The following is a 12,919-nucleotide window of genomic DNA, read 5'->3' as shown; positions in this document are numbered from 1 at the left end:
GATTAAAAGACTCAACAGACAGAATACAATGCAGCTGGGAAAAAATAAGTAGATAGATGGCTGTGATTTTTTGCAAATAAATGCAGAGGAAACATTCATGCCCCAGTGAGTGAGTGTCATGCACTTCCTCATTTGGAGACTGAATTCCAGAGGCATCTAACTCCTACTGTCTACGCATCACTCACATTCTCCTCAGAGTCTCTCTGAAGGCACTGGCTTTATTCTGGAAACTGCCTGAGTAGTACAGCAATAGAAGCACATATTATCACAAGTCCAACTAAATACTACAGCACCCCACTCGCAGATCACAGCAGAGAACATTGTTGTACAAAGAAAGAAAAAAGATCAAGGTAACATTTATACTTAATGCAGGGGGAACTCCAGAAACACGGATTTCCAGAAAATGTAACATTAACATAACATTAATTTCCTATACAGAGAAAGAAAGTAAATGGCACAACATATGTTACTCACCTTTACAGGAAACGTCTTGGCTATCAATTACTTCTTTACAGATTCCACAGATTTTGGATTTCTTAAAAGACTTGTTTCTGAAAGTGTGAGACCTTGATGCTGTTTCTTGAGGCTGGAAGCAAGGGTAGTAAAATCAGACCTTCCCTCAGCATTTGAGTCATATTTTTAACTATTTATAGATAATTTAAAATTAAATATAACAGCAGTGTGTCAGTAGTACAACAGTAGTATATCAAAGTGCTCTCTCCTACCCTCATTCTTATTCAGGTTCTGCTTGACCAACCAGATCTCCTTCTATGACCGAGTGACCCATCTAGCAGACAAGGGAAAGGTTGTGGCCACTGTCTACCTGGATTTTACTAAAGACATTTTTACACCATCTCCCATAGCATTCTCATAGAAAAGCTGGCAGCTTGTGGCATAAACAGGTGTACTCTTCGCTAGGTAAAAAACGGGTTGAAAGGTCAGGTACAGAGAATTGTGGTGAACAGTGAAGTCCAGTTGACAACCAGTCCCCAGGGCTCAGTTTTGGGACCGGTCTTGTTCAGTATCTTTATTGATGATTTAGATGAGTGAGTGCTTTTTCAGAAAGTCCACAGGCGACACCAAGTTAAGTGGGACTGCTGAGCTGTTCAAGGGTATAAATGCCCTACAGAAGGACCTGGACTGGTTGAACCAATGGGCTGAGGCTGAGGTTTAGCAAGGTCAAGTGCCAGGTCCTGCATTTGAGTCACAACAACCCCAGGCAATGCCACAGGCTTGGGGAAGAGTGGCTGGAAAGCTGCCCATCAGAAAAAGATCTGAAGGTGGTGCTGGTTGACACAAGACTACACATGAGCAAGCAGTGTGCCCAGGTGGCCAAGAAGGCTAACAGCATACTGGCTTGTGTCAGAAATAATGTGGCCAGCAGGACAAGGGTGCCCCTTGTTTCTGCACTGGTGAGGCTACACCTCAAAGGACTGTGTTCAGTTCTGGGACCCTAACTACAAGAAAGACACTGAGTTGTTAGAGTAAGTTTAGAGAAGCAGAACAAAGTTGATGAAGGGTCTAGAGAAAAAGTCCTGTGAGGAGTGACTGAGGGAACAGAAATTGTTTAGTCAGAAGAGGAAGCTGAGAGGAAATCTTATCACCTCTCCACAAGTGCTTTAAAGGAGATTTGTAGTGAGGTGGGTGTTGGACTCTTCTCCCAAGTAAAATATGATGTCCTGAATTTGCAGCAGAAGAGGTTTAGACTAGAAATTAGAAGAATTGCTTTACTGAAGCAGTAGTCAGGCACTGGAATGGGCTGCACAGGGATACAAAAAACTATGGAATTAAAAAACTATGAAGATGAGGCTCTTCTGGGTGTGCTCTATTGGGCATGGTGTTGTGGTAGGTTTTGTTAGGTTCTTTTGTTTGGGTTTTGGTTTTTACTGGGTTTTTTTTCCTCTGGGTTTACAGTTGGACGCAGTGATCTTAGAAGTCACTTCCAACCATGACAATTCTGAGATTATGTGACTCTTATTTTAAAGACATGGAATGCGGGAGGTATTAGCACAATGGGTATTTCAACACTTTCCATGAGTTGGGGAAGTACTCAAACTTCAAATAAGGGATGACAAAAAGCAGCCTTTATGAAAAGGCTAAGTCTCAGTTAAAAAACCTTTGCAAAACTAAGCCATGTCTATTTCTGTAAGATTACTCAAAAAAAAAAAAAAAAAATTAAAATCCTACAACTAAAGAAAAGAAGAAACAGCACAGCTATCTGAAGGGAATGCCAGACAAGTCACCTCCTTCCAGTCCCTTTGGTTAAGGCTGCTTGACTTAATTCTGTCAGCTCTCTACTACTTCTCCTCCCTTCTCTTACAAAGTCTGCAAAGGAAAAGTCCCATGATTTCTGGACAGTTCCTTAGAGATTCCTTTAAGAAATCAAAGAATAAAATCCCCTCAAGTTGCTCACAGTTTCCTGTACTTAGCCTTCCTGAAGTACATACCGATGAGACAAGACTGCCCAGAATACAACAGCTGATATTAATGGTAACATAAAAGTTTAGAGCTTTTCACTTTTCTCCTTCCTCTCTGTATTAAACAGAAATTTTAACTTTCCTGCTGCTGACCAGGTGTTCCATGTTTGCTGCAGGATTCACTTCCAGAAAAATCTTTAAGAGTGCATACTATGCACACAGGTTAAGTAACAGGATATAATCCATCTACCTGCTAAAATGGCTTTTAGAAGAACAGGGCTGACCACAAGTTTTTGTCAAACATTTCAGGAGTCTCACTCAGACAAGTACAGATGAATAAGCAATTAACAAATTTCCCGAAACAGAGAATACCATAACACTTAACATTCTCCACATAAGAGAAATGAGTTCTTGGAATAAGTACTGTTGTGTCAAAAGTAGCACAGCATTCAAGCCAGTGACATTAACTGAGCAATCTCACACATTTAAGTACATTGACAACTACCACTACAGAATATATAAATTTTGCACAGTCCATGCTACGTCACAAAAATATGGGATGGACACAAAAAAATTAAAAACACCAAAGGATTTTTACACAGACTGAAGTAAGGCATTTCTGGGGTTTCACTCACGTTCAGAGATTATTTCTACAGTGACAGACATAGCAGATATACATACTTACACACATATAAAATAAATTATGAACAAATAGCTAGTTATACTACTATTGCTAACATTTACTGAGTAACTTCAGAGGGATTGCAAATACAAGAGACTATTTGTTAAATACTCCATTTACACCCTATTCATTTAAGGCATTTCACAGAAAGACAAACAAGCACCCCAAGTTAGAGAAGATATTAGAGACTCAGGATCATGCAGCCTGAGCTGGCAATATCCCTCCCAGTGGAGTCTGCTCCCAACTTGTGACTCAGGTGAGGACACATGGAAACATTGGTCAGGAAATAATGTCTCCATGAACCAGGCAAGTAAAGTTCAAGTCAAGAGAAAAAAAAAGTCCTATTTTTTTGAAGTATAAAATTGCCTTGCTGTATGAGTAAAGGGGTCACAGAATAATTACAGAAAAAAGGGCATTTTTTTTTTTCATCTTATTTAACATATTTGGTGCTATATTCTTAAGCAGATTAAGCCTTAGCAGTTTCTCAGACAAAAGAAATCCAAGGTCTTCACTGTTCTCTTGAGAAACTCTGCCTAGGTACCAGGGTTTCAAAGCTATGTGCTTTTCCAAAAGAAAACTAAAAAGGAAGTTTCTGTCTACAGAAACTATGTAGATTTAAAGAAAGATATGAGAGATACACATTCATGGTTTATTCAGTACATCAACAACCAATTGCAGAAAATAGGGCTCAAAACATAAGGTATGCCTTACTTGGTCAGCACAATATCCATCTCACCCACTCAAGCACTGCATCACCGTGTCAAAGTGAGACAGTATTCATGCAGACCAAGTCAGCCCTGCTCCATCCATACCACAGATGCTGCAAGGTCCATCCCTGATCCCATACTTTTAGTATCTGTTAATGGTCCTGTTTTCCACCAATTTTGTCAAACTCTGCTTTGAACATGCTGGTACAGTCTGCCCCATGACACTGTGTCACCAAGTTCAAGAAGGTCACACTCCCCCCTTGTTTAGAGTACCTTCATTTGTTCATTTTGAAGTGAAGTCACACCAGTTCTGACACTACTTAAGTTTCTGCACTGTGGGACTGCATGACTACTTCTGCCTAACTCAGCCTACCCTCCATCTTTATGTTTTTGGAAAGCCTTGATCACATTCCCCTTGAGCTTCCTGTTTTCCAAAATGGAAAGTCCTACTCTTTGCAGACTCTTCCCAAAAAGCAGCTGTTCCACCCTCTTGTTCATTTTGGTCACACCACACACCAAGACAACACATTGGCCATGAATTGAAAGGAAAATTGTACTGGCTCACACACAAAGCTGTTGACCTTACCTCTCTCACTTACTGCTCTGAACAGAGAAGCTAAAAGCCCAACAAACACAAAGCAGTGAAAATGCAATAGAGAAGCAGCAGCACAAATGCAGTCTGCCACAGGATTCTGGAACTCAAGAGGTCTGAAGCCTCTGTCAACCTACCAAATGACCTAACCAGAGGGAGCCATGACTGAACATAACAGCAACTTTACTGTTCTCTTACAAAGCACAGGACCTCATGCATTATTTTTCATGCCACATATGTTTACATTTGTCAGTTTTAGAAAGCTAACCATGGAAAATGTCCTTCATCTAGAAAACCACAACTGCACATGCTCTTCTTGAAGTTTTAAATTCTTGACAGAAAGCAGTATCAGCTTTTTTTGAAATATGGTTTCCACATGATGCAGAGGTAATATAAGAGAATAAAGTGTTGGGGAAAGACTGTTCATCAAGATAGATCTCTCCTCCCACTTAAAAGTTTGAGGTAGCCAACCTCAAATTCCTCATATAAGGAATTTTTCATATTTGCTGTTCTTTTTTTCCAAAGAGTTTCAAGTCCTTCTCTGTATAATCTGGCTGAAATTTGAGAGAACAATAGGTCCAGGTCTGCCTAGAGGTAAGTGGCACCTGCTGAAGAAAAACAGCACTCAAGGAGGCCTGGATGCATGCCAATGAGCAGCCCTGACACTCTTTCCCATCAGGATGCAGGCAGAGCAGCACATCTGCTGGACAAAGGCAAGAAGGCTGCCTTCCTCCAGATAAATCCTTGCTGTGGTCCTTCATCCAAATATACTTAGGAACTGGTAGCCTGCAGAGAGCAATGATTCATTCCCTTTCTTCCCAGCAGGAACTGAGAGCCTGTGTGTCCACAATCACAATGTAAAATAGCAGCAGCTCTCACATTTTTCCATTTCTTCAGTTCTTTGCATTTTTGTTTCAACACATCCATTTCACCACTGTACATGAATCTGTACTGGTGGAAAAGCAGTCAGGACACAAATGGGAAGTCCATTAAGGCAACTGTTACTCCAGACACTGGAAACCTCATCTTTTTCACTTTCATCTCATTGGCAAACCAATACTTTCTTCTGTGTGGGAAAAAAAAAAACTTTATAAAGGAAATGCTGGAAAGCAGCAAAGACCTATGTGCATCATGAAAGCTCAGCAATGTCAAAACAACAACTTGTCAACTTGTCAATAGTTAATTTAACGTTAAATTTACTGTTTTAATGATCTGATGTTAGATTAACTGGCCTTGACATCTGAGGCTACTAAGCTGTTTTTATTACATGAAGACCAAAACTCCGTCATATTCAGAGCTAGGTATTTGAATATTAGAATTCACATCTTCAAACAACAGAGGGGAAACGGGTTATTTCTAAATACAGCTGGCTTATCATCAGTTCACAGGCAAAAATAATGTTGAAGGTAATAACAAAAGTAAAAATTCAAAAACATCAGATGTCTACTCTTGAAATGCTGGCAGTTTGATTTTTTAAATTCCTCTTCACCTTGAATCCCCAATCATATCTCTTTCACTGCAGATAAATTCTTGCAAGTACACAAAAACATAAAGCATATTATCTGCCTAAAGAGCCAGTTTACAAAAGCAGCAAATGCACAAAGGACTCTAGCAACATACTACCTAATCCTCCTACAACATAATGCATTCTGTAATACCACTACATTACAACTTCAAGAAGTAGCAACTAATATGCTTTCATGTCTGCAGGAAAATCTCACGGAAAAATCCCATGCATTATGTTGTAGGAGGGTTAAGCTGTACATTGCTGTAGTCCTTTGTTATTCAGCAGGATGGAAAAACAGCAAGTTTGAGTTGAGTTTCCTCAGTTGAGTTTCCTCCTCTCCTCACACGCATCCGTACTGAATCCTTATTTCAACCTGGGCTACCAGTGTGGCTCTCAGGACCTCCTGATACAGACAATATTAATGACTGTGTGACGTCTATCTGGTTACACATAAAATCCCATGCAGATTAATTAATCCCATCTCCACTAATGATAGTAACTCCTATAAGAAACAGCAGTTTATGTGCATGTACAAATGGAACAAAGTATTTCATTATTTCTGCATTTTACAAAGTTATCTTACTTCATATAGTTAAGACTGTTCCAGTAAGTAATATGAAATAGTATCTTCTACATAGCATCTTAAAATAGGCATGTTTTCTTCACTGCATTAAATCTAATAATCCAAAATTTTCATCTTCTGAAATTCTGTATTCAGTAATTTAAAAAAGAGGGGAGAACAAAATGTGCACTTTTGGATAGAACTTCATTTCTTTAATAACATCTACTTTCACTTTTTTGCTACTATTTTAATAAGGCTTTGCCATTTTTTTCCCCAACAAGCTATAATCAACCATTTTCAGGAAAGAGAACCAAATTAATATTACACAGACCACTACAAAATCTTTCTATAGGATAATCTAAGTGCCACTCCAAAAATCAGAAACTTACTGAGCAATCATGTTCCAGGATGCAACTTCATGTCTTTCATCAGACAGCAGGCAACTTGCACTTAGTTGTTTATTTCTGTATTTTTGTATTTTTCATAATGTGGTCTTCTCATATGAGTCTATGAAACACAAGCTGATGAAAAACACTCTACTTGCAACTGCAGATTTTGCATACCTTCTATTTATGTTCCCCTGATGTTACAGGATTTGTTGCATTAACCACTGAACACACCTCTCAAAGTGTGAGAACAGTGTACTAAATCAATAAGTCTCAAAAATATCCCCTTATTGCTATAACCACAGGCAATATTTTATATAGTCTACACTCACCTAAGCCCTGACAGGCAAAGCAGGGGAATCTTTGAGAGAGCAAAGGCCAATAGGTTTGTATTTTCCTGAAGAATATGAACCACACACACACAAAATGAAAAGAAGAAAAGAACACCCAACCAATAGTGTCAAAACTCCTAGTTACGACTATCAGTCATATAACAACATCACTGTTGTGACACATGACTACTTAAAAAATTGTAAGGAGGAATTGAAGGTTAGCCTGATGATCATTGCTCACTGCAACAAACACCAAAACAAGGCTCCTCTTCTGATCCTTGCACTGCTTCCAACTCCAGCAGACCTTCCCACCCTGGAACCTGAGTTAGTACTATGGAAAACAGGCTGTTCAGGCTCTGGCAGAAATGCTTAGCACAGATGAAATCACATTTTTCCATACAGAACTAAAAAGCACTTGCTGTGTCAGATTTAAGTCTTGCCTTTATTTGAGAGGGGAAATGACAGTAAATTGTATGTTCAATTCACATATACAATGGAAGGGACCTCAGAGATCATCGAGTCCAACCCTTGATCCATTACCACTGAGGTTGCTAGACCATGGCACTGAGTGCCACATCCAGTCTCTTTTTAAGTATCTCCAGGGATGGAGAATCCACTACTTCCCTGGGCAGCCCATTCCAATGCCTGATCACCCTCTCCCTAAAGAAATTCTTTCTAATATCTAACCTAAACTTCCCATGGCACAACTTAAGACCATGCCCTCTTGTCTTGTTGAAAGTCATCTGGGAAAAGAGACCAACCTCCCCCTGGCTACACCCTCCTTTCAGGGAGTTGTAGAGAGTGATGAGGTCTCCCCTGAGCCGCCTCTTCTCCAGGCTGAACAGCCCCAGCTCCCTCAGCCTCTCCTCATAGGGTCTGTGCTCGAGTCCCTTCACCAGCCTGGTTGCCCTCCTTTGGACCTGCTCCAGGACCTCAATATCTTTCCTGAACTGAGGGGCCCAGAACTGGACACAGTACTCGAGGTGTGGCCTCACCAGGGCTGAGTACAGGGGCAAAATTGAGGTGTTTCTGCCCGGTTTCGAACCGGGGACCTTTCGCGTGTGAGGCGAACGTGATAACCACTACACTACAGAAACTTGCCACACAACATTACAGTAAAATAATGCACCTACAGTAAGCTAATCATCATAATCAAACCTGCTAAACCAGAAATTTTTTATAACTAAAACCAATGTCATTAAGTTACCCTTACCTCCACCTTATTATTGTAACCATTTTCAAAGTCACTTCAGTTATAGCCTAGAGATACCTTAACACTACTGTCTGCCTGTTCAAATAGTCTCCACCCTTATAATCAGTTATTCCAATTCAAACATTAATGTCTAGCAGGAATACAAGAAAAAAGTCATCTTGACAAACTCCATCCATCCCAGTCACTGATTAGCACAGGCTCCTACTAACTGGGAGTCCCGAGTGCCACCACCCAAGCCAGGAAAAATCTCTTGCCACTGGCATGAGGCTTGGAACTTCAATTCCTCTCCTCTGCCATGTGAATGAACCAGGATGATGTAAAATGGCTTCAGCACAAGGATCACATTCATCTACAAGATCTAAAGCTCTTGTGGAAATGAAAATCAAACACACTAGACATTTATAAAGTTATTATACAGTGCCTGCTCTGTAGCTGATTAACTTCCTCGCTCACTCAAGGACAAATAGTTAACTTATTACATTGAGAAAAACAATTACATAAAACACAACTGTTACCTAACACAACTGACCTGCCCCTTCCTTGTAGCTCAAAATAACCATTCACTTTAAGCTTACAAACCATTACAGTGAGTACAGAAAAGCTCGCTAAAACATATGTTGAAACTAATTTTCATTATCCTTTTTCAAGACCCAAAGAATCTACTTGAAACCCTAAATTCTTACAACCAGGAAGTTCCACAAACCCTCACTCTTCTTATCAGATACACTCCATTCTCAACTGGGAGAGTTCTTCAGTTTCCTTTCTTGTTTGTTACACAACGGGTACTTTCTTATCAGCACACTGGAAGAATACTCTGTTCTGTTCACTTCTCCCAGAACAGAAACACTTTCCTTTAAAACATTTCTAATTTTCACTCTTGTGTAGTTTAACATTTCCTTTCTTGCACTTTTAGAGGATTTCATTTATTACTATAACAGTTATTTCTCCCTCTGTCTCACAGAAAAAACCAAAACATTGCTAGAATAGTTTCTTTAAATAAAGCAGATTTCTAGATAACAGCAATTTACAGAAGTAACATTCCCATGACATACTCAGCAAAAGCTAAAGAAATTTAAGGGGAATGTACAACAAAATATGTGAGACCAGAGAATATATTTCAAAGGCTCATCCTGGTTCTGGCATCAAATTCTTCCAGTATGTTCTTCACTATTACAGAGTACATTTTGTAGTCTAACAGTATTGCTACTGAAATCAAGTAAAACTTAGGAATTATATTCACTTCCTGGACATATTTGTTTGCAGATCTGTTGACAAAGTAGACCTGCAGGCTGGCATTTTTATAAATGTTGTGAAGCAAAAATACAACTACTGTCTTTTCAAGACTTTAGGTGTATCTCTGAATGTCTAGTAATGAAGAATTTTTTCAAAAGAAAGCTACAAAGTCTAGCCAGAAGTATTAGCAGGCATTCATTACTCACCAGATTTCATTAAAAATGCCAGGCCAGTTGGAAGTTTTACCCTTGCAGGATCTTTGACCTGGAAAAGTAGGCTTCTTAACAAGAAGCAAGCCATTTGACAAAAGCAAGCAACTAAGTGCAGTCAGCAGTACCACATAATGGGGCAAACACAACCTGCAAGTGTAGTCATCTATTCAAGATTTGTATGATGGTGTTAGTATTATGTAACTTTATATGATGCAGGTCAGGGCAGGAAAACATGCAAAATTTTCACTCTGTTTGTATTGTTCAACTGGACTGTAACATCTCCACTTAGGCCTTTCTGCCACCTTTACAGCAAATGTACAATTTCCAAACCACTTTTCCACAAAAACATAAAACCTTTATTGAGGTCCAAACCAGTCCAAACATACACTGTTCTTTTGAGTAAAAGAGTACAAAGGAGAAAAAGAGCAAGGCAAAGAAAGGAGAATCAACTCTTGTTAACATTCTTTCAGCAAAAATTTATAAACCCTTAATTTTGCCAGTCAAACAAACGTGATGCCTCCAGCCATAAAGAGCCTAGAGCCAGTATGCTTGCTTCATTTGTTAGTTTTCATTACACACAAAGCTTCAGGACAATAAAATTGTTCACAGGCTGTAGGCCCCAGCAGTAGAGAAACCACAAGGATGTGGTAATCACAGATCACCTTCTTCCAGTTTAAAAGCATTACTTCAGAAACAGCAGTATATAAAATGGGTCAAATTTTTGAGAATTATCCACCAGCCAATTCTGCTGATGGACTCCCATCAGCCCGGTTTAAACAAAGGGTTACTTTAATTAGTGAAATATTACTGACAGGGCAAATTCCAAAAATACTTCACTACAATTAGAAAACTGTTCCCCCCCTTAAAAAAATTTAAAATAGAATTTAAGTCCCCCATGAGTGTGCTTTAAGTATAGCCATTTCTTTTCCATATATCAAACAACAGCTAAGTTAGAAACAAAAATGTTTCCCAAAACATCTGAAAAAGCTTCCCAATATTGTTACCAATCAACACAACATTTCCTTTCAGTCCTGTTCCAGATCCCACTGGGATTAAAGTTCAGAGGGGAGGCAGCGGGGGAGGGAAGTAGGGTAGGAGATTCATAAAGGAAAGCAGAACTCCAAGCAACTGCACAGATCAGTTTTCAGTTCAGGTTAAGTTCATAGCTTATTATTATACTGACTGTAGTTGTCACCGTCCTCTAGTTGTGATTCATTTTCCATCTTTTTCACTTTCCAGAAACTGTTCAGTTATTCTTTCACCACCCTGAACAACCTAACCAAATGTCCATGAGGCCAATCTGTCCCCACACGGTCCCTGATGGAGCCAGCCCCCAGCATACTGCATTTATGCATGACAGCAACATGAGCTGTGGAAATCAAAATACACTACAAACAGAAGAGCCAATAAGACATCAATAGCACTGAAGATCATTTAAACAAAGTAACATTTTACAAGCTAAAGGGTGGAGCTTAGTACTTCTGCTTAGAAAAAGTGGTAAAATCCTTTAAAGATAAGCTAAATTGAGCACTGGGATTTAGTAACCTGAACTACTGTGCTCTATACACTCAAGCACAATAAATGAATTTCTATGCACAACATGCACTTATACACACGGTATTAATTGTGTAATACCCATACAACTACATACAGATGCTCCTTTTCTCCTTCCTGATTCTACGTACAGACAGGTGCCTTCACATGAAATGTCATAATGACATTTTGCAGAAAATTTGACATCTTTCTACTACTCTGTCCCTTTGAAGAATGGCTGCTTTTAGCTGTGACTGAGGTTACAGGAGCATCCTCTGAAAAGGAGAGGACTGCTTATAGACTTCTTGATTTATGTGAGGTATTTCCCAAACAAGTCTCCCTGAACTGATATAAAGATTTGATTAATGTAATTCTGTGTCCCAGTGACACTGGTCCCAAGCAGGAAAGCTCATCCTGCAATGTCTTCTTAACAAAAATTTCTATCAGAACCAGACTACCTTGTACTTAGGCTTACACTTAAGAGTTGTCTGACTCATGCCATTTTTATAGCAGCCATAATTTCCAAACTATACATCCAACATGAGCTTGTGTCATTTATAATCTACAGTTTATTAGTTACATCATGACCAATGCTGCGCCTTCCTCTTCAGTGTTGTCTGATCCAACTAAACCTAGAAGCAAGTATTTCTCCAGAGACAACATGCAATCATCCTCTATGACCCCCAAAGATCCTCATACAATAAGTCCCAGTATCTAACACAGTTCTCAAAAAAACTCATTTTTGTAGCTATCACACAGATCATTTCCCTTCACTCACTCAACTTGCCTTAGTCATCAGCTTCTTTTATTCAGGAGACATTTGTTAAGAAATAAATTCAATTACTAGAACCCACCATATACTCTGCAAAATGGTGAGATTTTTTTTTTTACTGTTTTTTTTATCACCTCTAAAGATCAAATGCAAGTCCTCTCAAACATAAAAACAAAACAAAATAAGACATGCTTTACTGGGTTAACTCAAATGTAACCTCAAACACACAAACTCCTGCTAGTAGAGGCTCAGCCACCAGCAACTGACTGTCACCTTGAGTTTAGTGCAATTAAATCACTCCCAGAGTTTGTTGTTTTCTTAAAAAAGCCTCTGTGAGGTTGGTGAGAAGGGTCCTTGTACTCTTTCCTTAGGATCTCAGAGCAGCAGGAGTGAGCCACTGTCTATAAAAGCAGAGAGGCATGGTAATATTGTTACATTTAATCAAAACTGAGGACAGAGGGCAATAATTCATCCTGGAAAGTGCCCAGATACCTTTAGTCTATCAGATCTGAGATCTTAAAATAATTAAAGTGCAACATTCCAAGCCAAAACAAGTCCCTAAAATTTTTAAATGTAGATGTATAAGGAACAGAAGGAAAAATACACTAAATAAATACTGTAAGCTTATTCCAAGGCTCTGGTCATTATGTGCTGCTATTGGCTATCTTTAAGAAGGAATGAAAGTTTCACTTGTGACATGATACACCCTCAAAGAGATGAAAAGTTCCAGCCACCACACATGCACTCTCAAACTTTTCCAAAGCATCTTCT

General features: G+C 39.2%; 1 protein-coding gene and 1 non-coding gene across 10 annotated transcripts in view; both read right to left on the bottom strand.

Annotated features, from left to right (window-relative positions):
- Positions 1-12,919, bottom strand: part of TNS3 (tensin 3) — a 177,400-nt gene that overhangs the window by 154,324 nt on the left and 10,157 nt on the right. Inside the window, exon 1 of one of the 9 annotated variants that reach the window (XM_030445325.1) lies at positions 475-508. The exons of 7 other annotated variants lie outside the window; for them this stretch is intronic. The gene's annotated coding sequence lies outside the window, so the exon portion shown is untranslated. Of the gene's footprint in view, positions 1-474; positions 509-12,919 lie in introns of those variants that run through there. One more of the 9 variants, XM_030445321.1, reaches the window with a different exon arrangement.
- On the bottom strand, positions 8,210-8,282 carry TRNAV-CAC. The gene has a single exon. It is a non-coding gene; the product is annotated as a tRNA-Val (tRNA).

The sequence above is a fragment of the Calypte anna genome, chromosome 2, assembly GCF_003957555.1.
Source record: "Calypte anna isolate BGI_N300 chromosome 2, bCalAnn1_v1.p, whole genome shotgun sequence".
In the NCBI taxonomy this organism is placed as follows: domain Eukaryota; kingdom Metazoa; phylum Chordata; class Aves; order Apodiformes; family Trochilidae; genus Calypte; species Calypte anna.
This window is presented reverse-complemented; position numbering and strand designations above follow the sequence as displayed.